The 16,010-nt window shown below is 31.4% G+C and overlaps 1 long non-coding RNA gene across 1 annotated transcript; it reads right to left on the minus strand.

Annotated features, from left to right (window-relative positions):
* Positions 1-11,725: 11,725 nt before the first annotated feature.
* LOC127736416 (uncharacterized) lies at positions 11,726-14,730 on the minus strand. Its single transcript, XR_007998966.1, has 3 exons — positions 14,653-14,730; positions 12,756-12,904; positions 11,726-12,391 (listed from the first exon to the last, which is right to left on the minus strand). It is a non-coding gene; the product is annotated as an uncharacterized LOC127736416 (long non-coding RNA).
* Positions 14,731-16,010: the final 1,280 nt, after the last annotated feature.

Here is a 16,010-nt window from a genome sequence, read left to right on the forward strand (position 1 = left end):
TTCATTGTGTGAATTTTCCCTAAATTTGTACACATTATAAAAAGAGGAGATATGATAAGAGACATTATTTAACCCCCAAAAAAATTACAATCCTTTCAAAATTATGTTAATTCTATGGAGATATATAACCTGGATACTTTAGTGCAGACGTGTCAGTTGTGATGTCATTATGGTGTAACAAACAGGTCAAAACAGAGAAAGAATGATGGTTATTTGATAGATTTATAATACTTCTAGATTTCGGATCAAAGGGGTAAAAAATGTCCTTATCAAAGCATCTTCTTTAGATGAAAATTCGATGTTTATAAAAATCAAAATAACTCAATATTGATTAGAATACCAAGATTACCGCTTATGAAATGTAAAAATGAACAATGTAATATCCCATTCTAATTGTGGTTTAAAATTTTCATTTTTCAACTATATTTATAGAGATGTGTGGAAAATGTTGACGAATAAACCACCACTATTTTCTTCTTTCTTTTTTGTTATCTTTAAATATTTTTCATTTTTTATCTTTCTATTATAAATCATTATTATTATTATTATTAAAATTCTTACATAACATTTTTGTAGCATTTATAATAAATTATCTATAATATGAAAGTCAATTGTCTAAACTGTACAAATCGCACTATACAGCCATCATACCTATGTGGCAGCATATTGTTCAAATTCTTTTAGAATAAGATTCCATAAATGGAATAATATTTTGACAATTATTTTAAGTGATCAGATGACAAATTTCCTTTGAGGTAATATTCTACGATGAAAATTTTTTCATTTCATTTATATTGCTGTCACGAAATCTTTAATTGTTTTTAAAACAACATGTAGTTGACTGTCTTATTCTATCCTCTAAAGAGTTCTGTTGGAGGGGAGACCAGTATTTCTGCATAACATTCTTAACAGAAAATCGTTATATGTTTAGTCATATGGTTTGATTAGTAAGAGGAAATTATTTTTAAAGAAAGTAAAACCATATCCAGAGTTCACCCTAGCCTTTATGAGAAGTCCCTTGTTGTTTCCAGAAATTTAGAGTTAAGCTTCCAGTTTCCTTAATTTCTAGTGCATTTCAACTGGATACAGTGAAAACTTGAGCATAAACAACAAAACAATACAGAAACAGAAAACAATCGGAACACTGCAATACTTCGTGTTTTTTCTTAATCCTTGGGATACATTATTGTTACTATGGCATTTCGAACAATATGAGAATATAAAATCGAGAAAAATAAATCTGAAATCGATTTTCATTTTTACTAAATAGTTAACAGGGTAAAAAATATGTGTTTGCCTCCGTATAACCTTTATTTTCTTCAATTATACCATTTAACAGAAAAAAAGTATATCTAACAAATTATTTGACCTCGTGAAAATGGCGAATATAAACAGAATCATAATCATGATAAAGTAGCTGGCTGTGACTGGTATAACTATCTACGAATATAAACAGAATCATAATCATGATAAAGTAGCTGTCTGTGACTGGTATAACTATATACGAATATAACGAATATGACTCCGGCTGATAATAACTATACTAGGACATTTTACTGGTACAATTAAACAGAGCTATATATATAGATATATTGATAGTTTGTTATTTGTTTTACTCCCAGTCGAAAATATATCATGCAAATCCGAATATTAAACGTAATCAAAATTTGTTTTTGGGAAAAACAGTTTGATCAGAGGATTTCCATACAAAGATAACCTGGTTTATCTGTTTGACGTATTCATTAAAAACAAACTGTTGAAGTGCCGTTTTAACTTCCAATTGAAAATAAAATCTTCTTTCAGTCCCACGAAGAAAATAAATCTATACGAGAGATTTATGTAAGTTGGTCGATCAGATCTTAAGATTGCCTCTTGCAATGTTTTTCATTCGAGCGGAACCAAATGAAAATCGATTGTAGAGGACCTTCCATTAATCATTTGTGTCATGCTTGGTTATAATTGACCACCCAGTTTCAGAAAAGAGTACGAAAATTTAATTCTCATTAGAGTTTCAGAGGGAACCGACAACCCTGCAATGTTTGTCATCCGTTTATAATTCGTTAAACATTAACCGACATTTTGAGGGCGGCAGATTATGAAAAAAAAATCATTCGAAATTTAGCCGTTTCATTGTTATCTTCTACTTTACTGAATCAAAAAGTAGCTTAAAAGAACCATGAAACCTACCGTTTTCAGAATATATAGCATTATTATGAACACACAGAACATGAACTAAACCAAATTGTTATAATTAAGAACACCTGATGTTCACTTTCAGAACAGTTGACGAACGTGTTCAAAGTGATGGTGTTAAAATATGGAATATGTTCTGTTTTCAAGCGTACATAATTTTTCATTAGTACTTAACTTAAATTGTTATAACAAAAACTACATTCAATTCAGGCAAAATAACAACTCTTTATGTAATCAACTGAGCATATATGAAAGCAAAGGTACATCAAACGCCTTAAAATGTCATAGTAAAAGTATATAATACATCACTGAAATCATATATACTAGTATATCATTTATTCTTAAAATCGACATATATAACGAATACTGATTATTTTTTCTTCGTGCCTAGAGAGTTACTACATCTGTACCGTAACCAAAAGTACATGTCAATGTGATAAGAAGACAGTTTATCAGTCACAACAAAAGTTTAAAATTTGCATTTGAATCGGATATTTACAGTGCAGGTTTATATCAGCAGATCATTTAATTTAACAGGAGCTATGTTCCTTGGACATATAACTTGTGTATGAACAGTTCATTGTAGTACAATTCTTGTCAGATTCTTATGACAGATATATCAAAGGTTTAAATCACAAATGTCTCAGACAACTATTTGTGAAGGAGTTGTACCCATTGGAAACATTAAGTGTATGGAAAATTGCATTGCAAACGTTCTCACACCTACATTTCTTGTAGGATTGATATGAAATTTATATCGACGATTTACTTAGCAATGTCTGCGATGAGTTTGAAAATCAGCGCTTATTAATTAATTTTACATGGAATGTAATTTATATTGAATATTGCATTGTATGCACCCTCACGCCTATGTTTCTTGTCGAATTTTTATGAAGTCAATATCAAAGGTTTACACAAACAAGGTCTTGGAAGAATGCCGACCACTTATTTTTTTAGTTATTGCCCTTGGTCAGTTAAAATATGTTCATCGGTAGAGGAAATTGGACCGCTGATCTTATTTTTTTTTTACTGATTTTAAAAGATCCAGTTAACGTAAGATTGAATTGAATTATCTTATTCCTTCATTCATGTTTTAATTATTTTAAAGAGAATATTTTTTTTAAATTCGCTCGCTCCACTGGAGTAATTCAGCAAATTTATAAATGTGAAAATTGTCAAAGACTAAATACTTGAGCAAACTAACTCATGTGTCATTCATTAGTCACGTAGGGATTGAACTAAATTAAAAGTCAAACAAAAAATGTTTATCCGCAAATTGCAATTATGTGAGGAAAAGCATTCCAAGATGAAATTCAATCAACACATTGTATCATATTCCGACTAATATATAAGCTGGGGTATAATGAATTTCTGTCCATACTCTGTTTCGACCGTTCGTGCGTCAGTCCAACTGATAATGCAAGCATCTATCAACAAAATGATTTGAAGTATATATCTCAAGGATCATAAAATGTTAAATCAAGAAATAGGACCAATCACCTTGTTGAAATTATATCAAACAAGGTCATAACCAATAAATCATTTAATCGTTTCTAAAATTTTCATTTACTAGTTTTACAGTTTAGGTGTACTTCGATTTTCGCCATTATGTGGGTTTATTATATAAAAGTATATATATATATATAACAGGTAATTTAAGACGGCTTAAAACTGTAATTTTGATAAGATTTTTGCATTTTTTTGTAGTTTGAAACGATTTTTTGTAGTTTGAAAAATCATAATTCTATCATAAGTAAAATATATAAATAACCTTTCATATAAGACTAATTCATTGTTGTCCGTCTATGCTTAATTTACAAGAACCATGTAAATTTTGTAATAATGTATCAAAATTGACTCCAACATGCATAGAGCAAAATGACATTCTTTTTATGTTTATAGTAATTCAAAAGTCTTCGAATGATATCAATTATACTTATTGACAATTAAATTCCGCTAGGTTACAAATACTACTCTGATGGAAATAAATCTTCAGTGTTGTAGTCCTTGATATTCCGCGAAACAAAATCTGGAAATAAAATCACATCAGTACAAAAAACTATCAAATCGTTTGGAGGCCCTGTTAAAATTTTAAAATTTCATAAATTTTAAGTAAAAGTCCAAAATAATATGAGAAATAAAAGCTTGGTCACATTTTCCGAAGAAAGTAAGAACTATTATTTTTAAGTCCACGGTATCAGTGTATATAAAGTGCGAATCCAGTTAGTTCATTTTCACTTTTGTATGCGAGTATGTCTATTGTAGAATAAAGGATGATGGGAAAAACTGCGTTTTTTTTTACTTTTTAACAATACACAATAATTGATTTGAATGTATGTTTTAACACAATTTCATTACAATATAACTTTTTCATGTTTAATAACAGGATTTAAGTCCACAAAAGTGTATTAAAGCAGCAGAATCCATATTATTGTTTACTGAATGCGATTCATTTTAACTATAGATGCGATGAATTATCACTGTAAGTGCAATTATTTCTGATGTGGAATTTTTGGAGGTGCGATGAATTTTCATTGTTGTTTTTATATGTATTCGACATGCAATAACTGAAAATAGTTTTTAAATGACTTTAATATTGATGATATTTACAATTTGAAATGCAAGCTAGTCGTAGATGCTTAATTGAATAAACACGGGTATAACCACGTTCATATCATGCATATTCAAATATTGTTGGTGAGTTTGCTATAAGCTTGTCATGGATCCGAAATTTTACTGGAGCAGAACATTCTTAAATATAACGTATTTCTACGGAGAGTTTTCCTTTAAAAGTTTTAGAACTCGCTTTAAAAAGCTTTGAAAATTTGTCACGCCGTGTCATTCGTATTTCTACCCTATTGATAGGATTTTTCACAACGAACAGTACAAGAATGTACAACGAACGGTGCTAAAGAAAGTAAACATACTACAAAGAGAATGAATCGTACAGTGCCAAAATTCTGAGGTCAATTTTGCAAGTAAATGTCTTCAAAAATAATTAAAACAACGGGTTTCTCATTCGCATTATGTATTTTTAACAACAACAAATCACAAAATACACGGTCGCATTTAGTGTAAGAGCCAACCAACTACTAGTATGCTCTATTTGTAGTTTAATCAAGTTTGAGTTACACAGAGTTTTGTTTCGCGATGTTTACAAGTAATTCACAGACCTGTCTATTTAAAATAGTCACATGGTGTTCATGTAATATAAATAATATACAATGATGTCAAGAGCAGTAAACTTTGTTTTAATAAATAATGAATACATAACTGAACATTACGTCAATAAGTCTTTAGTGAAAATATAAGAACAGTCTATCTACCAATATCGCTTCGCGATGTAGCGATTAACGTCCGGAATCAACTGTACGGCGGTTATACCACGTAGTATAGAACCATTTAAATATGTAACAATAACTGACTGTTGTCAATATTTCCTTGTATTCTTACAACTGCGGTTTTGCTTATTTGTAACACCAACTTATAAGTAATTCAATTAATTAAGGTGACTCGACTATTGCTCGAACTTTCTTTACTGTATTAGATGTATACACAATTGCACGATAAATATCAATTATCCACTCATCAAAGCGTCAATTGTTTGTACAAGATGAAAACGTTTTCACTCATTTAATCGTGAAATGAAGATCGTTTTGAATGCTCTTTGTTATCTAAAATGCATCCATTAGAGCTATTTTCCTAATGCTTGTAGTTTAATTTATAATTTGTCTGTTTGTCTTTTTATTTTTGGCCATGGGGCGTTGTCAGTTTGTTTTCGATCTATGAGTTTGACTGTCCCTCTGGTATCTTTCGTCCCTCTTTTAAAGGTTTGGTTGGCTTGTTTGCTTTGTTTGTTTGTATAAATGTTTGCTCAATCTGAATTATAATGCTTAAGCAAACATTTATACAAAGCAAGCAAGCCAACCACACCTTTAAACTACAAGCATTAGGAAAATAGCTCTAATAACGTTTATTTTATTAGTGCATGCGATGTAGAATTTGTTGATATATTACCTCAGACTTTCACTCACTAAGTATGCATATATAATCAATCCTTCTGACTTCATAAATTTTGTTAGAGAGTCGGCTGAATTAAGACTTTATATAATGAAAATTAATTAATTTCCTTCTGTGAAAATGCATCGCATGTACAATAGAAATGAATCGCCCTACAGTGAAAATGAAAGTCTAGTATTATTATTCGACAGTAAACATGAATCGCATAACGAAAACAGCATAGTGGAATTTGATTCAATATCTAGAAGCTGGATAACAAAACCTGTTTTAAGTTATACAACATTAATAATTATGTTAAAAGTGCATTTTTCTGCAAATGAAACTTAACTACTACTTTGAAATCTCTTGCACGCTCTGTTCGTGAACTATTCTTAATATTTATCTATTTGTGTATCAATTTTGCACCTGGGTGGCTGTAGACGCGGTGAAAACCCGTCCGCATCTCATACCTATATCATGAATTTTAAAAAAACAGTATACATCATATATTATTTCTTATTTTATTAAAAAATCATGAATTTGTCGTCTGTTTATTTATCATTCTACATCAGAAATTCATCACGGATACAGTGAAAATGACATTTCACTCAGGATTCGCACATTACATACACTGGGTATTATTTAGAGGTTAATTCAATTTAAATTAAAAAGTTTGTAAAATTGACATTTCTGTTCTTTTGGTGCGTGTCGATGGTGGACACTGAAGGTTCACATATTATTTTTTTCTATTTTTAGTTTTAGTTTAAAATATGTCAGGCATTTAAATGTATTAACTAATTAATGGTTTATAAAGCCGAATTGTTTTCTTTAAACCTTTGTTTAATCGGATCAAATCAACAATGCCTATAGTTGTTGTCTGCTGCTTTTATTATTAAGTTTTATAAATAACATGATAAAATGGATATAAATACGTCACAACGAGAGTAAACAAACAACTAACAACTTTTATCGATGCTTTTCATTACCTTGTATGGGTTAGAGTCAGAATAGTTTGAAATGTATGCGAATTTCCTTGTCTATTGGAATACGTAGGGCTGGCATGTGGCTTTTAATTCGTATAGTTGGTTTATATGTACGTAGATAAGATTTTTAATTCCCTTTTTTAATCCTATTTGAGTCTATTTCTTACCTGTATTTGCAAGAGGGGTCAACATGGGACAATCAAAACCCGTCGAGAAAAGACTGACAAAAACAGGACAAAAAGAAAACAGACGAATAGCCAAACTCAAATTATAATATTACACTGAAAACTAAAGTTTGAGCAAGACTACAAATCCAGTTAATACTTAAAAATTCAAAATCAAATTTATACGTTTTATAAAACCCTTTCCTGTGTTAACTTTTCAGTGTCGGAACTTCCGTGGTATTTTGTTTTTTTTTTTGTTTTGTTTTTTCATAATATAAACTTTAATGATTAACTTTAAGTAACGATAAATAAAATGTTGCAATAATGAGAATTCAGTTTAGAACAGTCATTTTGGACATTCGTGTACATATGAATATGGTTTCTTTTGATTTTGAATACGTCACAGTTGTACAAAAGCTATAAATATTCAATACTTTTTCATATTTGTATTAAGTTTTATAAGTAGACGTATTTAAATGGTCAGCACATGGATGCAAACGTAAACGCAACCACGAAACTAATACACGATAATGATTTATGGCCCCTTCTGTAGGCTTGTGTATTACGAAATTTTTAAAGTGCAATTATATCAAAACAGCAAAAAAACTGAATAAAAGATACATGCTATTTTGAACATATACCAAATGGAAACGTCTTTAACCGCAACAACATAGATTTTTTTTCTTTGCATTTAATAGAAAATGGGAAGTTTGTGGCAAATCAAACCAACATTTTTTACAGAAAAATCCATAGGCTTATTACAGAAGTTTTCGTTATAACACGTTAAACATATATTACTCACTTGTTTGTCCATGTTGCGCTAGCGTTTAACTTTTACAAAGTCATTAAAAAACTTTTACAATCCAAAACACCTCATGCTGAGTCACTAAAGTCGAGCGCACCCTTGAAGAGGTACTTGAATATATCCATATTTGTGCTTGTTTTAACTAATATCTTTATTTAAAAACTTGTTTTTATGAAATCATTGCTAGCACTCAATTACAGGCATGTGAAAAAAAATCACCTATTGTGTTATATTAAAGTATATAGATGATTTTTTTTAGAGTCAAGTGCCTGTATACATAATCCTCAAATAAATTACTTGCTCAGATTGTCTGATTCCATCAGTTGCTAGTTTTTATGAACAATTTTGCATGGCATGTACAGAAAACTTATCATCTGTGCTGATCAAGATTCAGCATAAATTGTTCGGCTAAATTTAAATATATATACGATAAATAAATACACAAAACTTCGATTTTTTTTAATAAAATGTACGGTACAACTGTTAGATGTGAGGTATGATGATCGAGGCCAAAATATTTGAAAATCCATAATGTAATACAAACGTTGAAAAGTTGATAAAAAAAAACGCGATAAGCCAAACCCGGATAAGGAATCAGAGCTATGCACCAGGAAAATTCCTTAATTATCCATATGCTCATGCCAGTACCGAAGTGTACTATACTTGGCTGTTGATACCCTCTGGAACTAACAGTCCACCAACAATGGTAGTAATAAAAGTTTACTACACCAGAAGCACATTATTTCACCAACCGGAATTTTGATTTAACAAGTTTTAAAGACATATCAATGTAAAATATTCCAATAAATATGTATAAATCAATGACAATTTTATAAGCAGGCATAAAATTAGAAACTGAACACTTCTTGCCTCCACACACTGCCTAGAAATAGTCTGATTTTAGCCCCTATCGAGTAGCTATGTTTAAGGGAAAGCAAAATCGTTCTTTGAGGTAATTCATTATACGTGATTGATTGGTGAATGTTAAACGCCCACTGGCAAATATTACATATAAAAAAGAAGATGTGGTATGATCGCCAATGAGACAACTCTCCACAAGAGACCACATGACACAGAAATTAACAGCTATAGGTCACCGTACGGCCTTCAACAATGAGCAAAGCCCATACCGCATAGTCAGCTATAAAAGGCCCCGAAATCACAAATGTAAAACAATTCAATTGAGAAAACTAACGGCCTAATTAATGTACAAAAAAATGAACGAAAAACAAATATGTAACACAGCAACAAACGACAACCACTGAATTGCAGACTTGGGACAGGCACATACATACAGAATGTAGCGGGGTTAAACATGTTAGCGGGATTCCAACCCTCCCCCAACCTGGGACAGTGGTGTGACAGTAAAACATAAGAACGTACTATAAAAATCAGTTGAAAAAGGCTTAACTTATCAGATGGACATACATATTCGAACGATATTTTATTGTGTGAAAATTCCATAAATGTAGGGTGCCCAGTGTCAAAAAAGGCCTCTAAGACTAGTTAACAGAATAAACCACGGCCAAATTCATTTGCAAATTATAGGAAAATCAGCATAGTATTTTACAATTACTAGTATGATTGTTGTCGTAACTTCCCGTGGTCACGATTTTCTAACTTTCGTGTTTTTACAAGGCATCCCCAGATATCGTGTTGTATATGGAATGTTAAACAAGACTATTAAAATAATTGCGCTCATTGTTGGTGGTTGAAATAGTACTTAGAATATAGTTTATATATTAGATATATCATATAACAAAAGCGGAAAATATTTCAGTTAGTTTAGTATTTCAGCATTTCAATAGGACTAAAATTTCACCGAAATTTACCGAATTTTCATCGAAAGCAAAATTATTACGTGTATCATCACAAGATTAATGTTCTGATTAAAGCAATAACACACAATTCACGTGTGTGCCAAATTTCATGTGTGTAATATTTGTCGTTGTTAACGTCTCCTCGGAGACGTTATTAAGAATTGAATGAAGGACAGTCAGTGCGTGAATGCTTCTTACTACCTGATTGGAAGATATTACGAGACGTGAATTATCAAAGTTTGTTGATACGTTAGGACAATCCAAACCTAGTAAATGTCTTTCAATCCCGTAGAGTATCGGATTTGTCCTCTCTATTTTAGCAACTAGATTTTGCCTGGTCATTAAGCATGCATATTCATGATATTGGTACACAGGTAACTTTTATCTATAAATAGCCGAATCTTCTGGAGTTTTGTAAACACACACAACGCTAAACGATATACTAGTTCATAACGTGTGACCTCACGTGTGTGGTAAAATTTGTTGATTGATATGCAAGGCTATTCTGAATGAATTAATCTACAAAGCGAGAACACTTTCCATTTTCATCCGCTAAGAGACGGCTAGCCTTTTTTTGAAAAGCTATTACTTGTGAAGGATTAAGAAATTGAGTCAACATTATTGCACTGATACATCACGGATTATCTCGTACCGTTACTCATTTTATTGCTTAGACTATTAAGTCATTAACTAGGACATTTGTCACTAAAGGTGCATTGCTCATTCTTGCTTGTTGTATGGTTGATTTATTTGTTTTTTGAATGGTCATTTATAGTTGGTTATTTAAAAGTGTGCACCACATTTTTTAAGTTATTTCAAATAGACAGAAAAAATATTACAGTAATTCCTTATAATTTAATTCCAAATTCCATTTTTAAGAAGTAAATCATGAAAAAAATGTTGATGACGTCACAGTCAAATGACAAAATTATGTGTATGAGATGATAGACAAAAACCTTTCAGCTAATCAGAAGACGTGTAACATCCAAAATTAAATTATCTATTATTATTATTAACATTCTCACATAACAGATTTTTGAGTATTTGTGATAAAAATTGTCTTAACTGTACAAATTGCACTTAACAACCATAATGCCTATGTTCAAATTCTTAAAAAAAAATATTCCTGACAAAAATGGAATGATATATTGACAATTATGTTAACCAAATGACAAATTATCCTCAGAGGAAATATTCAACGATGAACATATTTTCATTTCACTTAGTTTGCTGTCACGAAATCATTAATTGTTTTTAAAACAACAGGTAGTTAAATGTCTTATTCTATATCCTCTAAAGAGTTCAATTATTTGAATTATTATAACATTCTTAACAGAAAATCGTAATATGCTAAGTCTAATGGTTTGGTTAGAAAGAAGAAATTATTTACAAAGAAATCAAAACCATATCCTGAATTCATCACTAGCCTTTATGGCAAGTCTCTTATCGTGTCATTAAATTTAGAGTAAAGTTTCCAGTTCCCTTAATTTCTAGTGCAGTTCAACTGGATACAGTGAAAACTTGAGCATAAATAACAAAACAATACAGAAACAGAAAACAATCGGAACACTGTAATAACTTCGAGTTTTTTCTTAATCCTTGGGATACATCATTGTTGCCATGGCACTCCAAACAATATGTGAATATAAAACCGAGAAACATAAATCTGAAATCGATTTTCCTTTTTACTGAATAGTTGAACTGTATAGCCTTTATGTTCTTCAATTATACATTTAGTAGAAAAAACATATATCTTACACATTTTTATTTTTTTTTTTTTTTTTTATATTTAACTGTGATCAAAAAACACTTTTAAAAATTGCAGTCTAATCTCAATGCAATTCGCTGTCTTGTTAGTATTTTTGACGTAATAACTTGAATGTGCTCTTTGTCGCCGATCTTTGTTATAGTAAAGGATTCGACAATCACAACATATAGTCAACTTTGATCCTATGCAAAGGTTATTACAATCTCTTCCTGTTCCTAATATGAGAGATATTTTTACAGTGTGTTTTCCTGTTCTCAGTATGAACAATATCGTTATGTGTTACAGTGTAACAGATTTTTAGTCGACAATTGTGTCCTGCTTAAGGCATATGGGAAATATTTCAGAAAACATACGTCATCAACACAGCGCATAGCAGTAATCATCCTCTTGATAAATTTGAGAATTTGTGTATCTTGAAGACTTCTTTAAGTTTTGCTTATCTTTCCTTTACATTAATGTCTAATACTGCGGTGGTGGTGCCCCATAACCTCCGTAAGCTGGTGGAGGAGGAGGTTGTGCGTAACCAAACGGTCCCTGAGGAGGAGGGGGTTGTGGGTAACCAAACTGTCCTTGGGGAGGAGGTGGGTATGCTATATTCTGTCCTGGTGGTGGGGGATAACTGATCCCGGCTGGCTGATTTGGAAATGATGGCACTGGAGCTGAAATACAAAAAAAGAAAGAAGTAAATTAATTGTGTTAAGAAGAAATAATTTGTGTTTGACTTGACTTTACTTAAATGAAAGACAACAATCTAAAATATTACAAAATGAAAAAAAAACATAAAAAAATAAAACGGTATTTTGACTTCTAAAACTCTGTGCCAAAGACAATTATTCACACAAAAATAACGAAAAACATAGTATAATCAGAAAATAAATTCAAGAACTGTTTTTGCGTGGAATCCTTACAAAAATGTTTGAAGAAGCTCATATATTCCAACACCGGCATTAGTATTGGTCCAGCGTACAAAGGAATTGAATAAAGCGTGTTGCAAATGATGTTATTAGCTAGTGTATTACATACGTGGAGCCTGGACAGTAGCTATTCTTATCGTCGGATGTACAACGGTACCTCTGTTCCCACTGGTTTTCACCTGCTTGCATACAACCACAAAAACTATAACTCCAAAGATAATACAACCAATAACTATCCCTGGAATAGCACCAGCTGGACTGGAATGTACAAGCGTATGGTTACCAGTCTGATTATAAGATACATGTATATGCTCTATTTATGCCAAGTTAAAACACCTAGGTATCTAAAACATGTTTTTCTGTTGGTTTGCATTAACTCACGGCCTTCATTTTTTTTTTTAAATGAGAATTGTTTTTCTAGTTTCTAATTTGTCTGTTTCAGCTTACTATGGAAGCGCATATAGTACACCCCTTGTTAAGTTATTTTGTTGCAAATAAGTCGGAATTATTAGTTATGTTGTGTGTTATAAGCTGGAATCAAATCATCATGTGGAGTCAACTTGTCGGAATGATGAAGAAAAATTGCATTACAATGTCGACTTGTTAGAATAAATGTAATGACAAAGTAATAAGAAGTCGACATGTTGAATTCAACTTGTTAACTGATTAAGTCGACAACTTGTTTATTTGATGATGAGGTAAAACCACGTGACCTGTTTGGAAAAACATAGGTCTATTTTTAAATCGACTTCCATATCAGTCGATTGTTTAATGTGCTTCGGATGTGTGTCGCTAGCCATTGAGTTCAAGTTCAAATTAAAGTTCGAGTTGATGTTCAGAGCTATTTTGGTATGGAAAGGGGAACGGCAGTCAAACATCAGAAAAAAGTACTAAAAAATAACAATATTTCGGACATAAGGGGGATATACCAACACTACTGAGTCTAATAATAATTCCGATTTATTTGCAACAAAATAACTTTACAAGGGGTATACCATATGCGCATCCATAGCTTACATTTCACGAAAACTTTTAATCTCCTCAGTTTTGACAATTAGAAGAAATCATTAGCTTGCAGCAAACTGGCCATTTCAATATAATATGTCATCTGACAGTGTTGATGTAAATGGACAGTAGATAGAACTCTACATTTTGAACATTTTTGCACCCTTTCGTATTTTCTCTATTTATAGCGGTTTTCAAGATAAAAGACAAAACTTGCATTTTACCCCTATGTTCTGTTAGCTATATCCAACATGTTGGTCGGCAGGCTGAGTTATAGGACACATTTTTAAAACTAAATGTCCAGATAATGATTGTGACCAAGTGAGTTTAAATTTGGCCCAGTTGTTTCAGAGGAGATTATTGTAAAAGGATGGTGACGACAGGGGTGGCATAAATGGATAACGGATTGATCTGGGTGCATGGCCGCTCTGAAAAACCTGCAGCAATATGGCGGCGAAAAAACTGTTTCCTATTTTCTCTGGTATATTCATATAAAATCTTTTCTTGAGATTCAAAAATATACATTTGATCGCATTTAATTTTACTCGAACAAAACCTGATCTGTAATCGAAAAGAAAAAAAATGGACTGATTTACACGGTAAAAAGCGATCCCATCAGAAAATTTATATACTAACTGTGATGTTGGTCGGAAAACAAACTAGCATCACACCGGTTTTTGGTGGGGTTCATCTTGTCCAGTTTTTAGTTTTCTATGTAGTGTTTTGCGTACTGTTGTTTTTCTTTTCGTCGTTTTTCGTTTTTTTGCCATGGCATTGTACGTCAGTCTATTTCGATTTATGAGTTTAAATATCCCTTTGTAATCTTTCGCCTCTCTTTAAAATGTTTAGTTGACGTATTACATGTTTCGTTATAAAAACAATTCATCTTGTCATGAAAATGTTCTCCATCACAAAAAGTCCTCAAGTTTTGTACGCTATGTTGTTGTAAAATAGTTATTCGTAATAAAGAATACTTTTATACCTTTGTAAAATATACTCACAATGAATAAGAGGAATCACAATAGTAGTAGGAGTAGTAAGCGCTGTAATAACAGTAGCCGGCTGTGACTGGTATAACTATATACGAATATAAAACATAGTCATGATCATGATAAAGTTGATGGCTGTGACTGGTATAAATATATACGAATATAAAACATAGTCATAATCATGATAAAGTAGATGGCTGTGACTGGTATAAATATATACGAATATAAAACATAGTCATAGTCATGATAAAGTAGGTGGCTGTGACTGGTGTAACTATATACGAATATAGAACACAATCATAATCATGATAAAGTAGATGGCTGTGACTGGTATTATATATACGAATATAAAACATAGTCATAGTCATGATAAAGAAGCTGGCTGTGACTGGTGTAACTATATACGAATATAAAACATAATCATAATCATGATAAAGTAGATGGCTGTGACTGGTATAAATATATACGAATATAAAACATAGTCATAGTCATGATAAAGTAGGTGGCTGTGACTGGTGTAACTATATACGAATATAAAACAAAATCATAATCATGATAAAGTAGGTGGCTGTGACTGGTATAACTAAATAAGAATATAAAACATAATCATAATCATGATAAAGTATAGGTGGTTGTGACTGGTATAACTATATACGAATATAAAACATAATCATAATCATGATTAGAGTAGCTGATACTATTCTATATTGTTAGAACATTTTACTGGTAGAACTAAACAGAACCTGGTTCTTTAATATATAGATATATAACTCTCAGGCGCAAATATTTCATGCAAATCCTAACATTAAACATAATTCAAATATAAACATTTTTGGAAACAAGTTTGATCAGAGGTTTCCCATAACAACCTGTATGATTTGAAATGAGACAACTTTCCACCAGTGAGCAAAAGACATAGAGGTAAGCAACATTGGGTCACTGCAGGGCCTTCAATAATGAGAAAAACCAATACTGCATAGCAAGCTATAGACCCTGACCTGACAAATGTAAACAATTCAAACGAGAGAACTAGCGGCCGGTTTCATGTATACAAAACAATAAACTGAAAATACATAAATTTTAAAATTTTAACACAAGTGGAATTGTTCATCCATAAAGTAATGTATATCATAAAATAAGACTGCAACTCCCACAAGGTTTGGCTGTCCTGTTTGGGCCATTTTAACTTATGCTCAAACTTTTTGAGTGTTTGTGTTTCCAACCAGTGGTCTCGACCTTACCTGTTGAAGTTTATTACAGAACATGTGCTACGCATAGGGAAATCATACCATACGTTTTTATCAACTTTATCAAGATTTTAAGGACATCTTCTAAATTTATTAGAATTATAAATCTTATGAACATAAAAA

This window comes from Mytilus californianus, unplaced genomic scaffold (assembly GCF_021869535.1).
Source record: "Mytilus californianus isolate M0D057914Y unplaced genomic scaffold, xbMytCali1.0.p SCAF_1, whole genome shotgun sequence".
In the NCBI taxonomy this organism is placed as follows: Eukaryota; Metazoa; Mollusca; class Bivalvia; order Mytilida; family Mytilidae; genus Mytilus; species Mytilus californianus.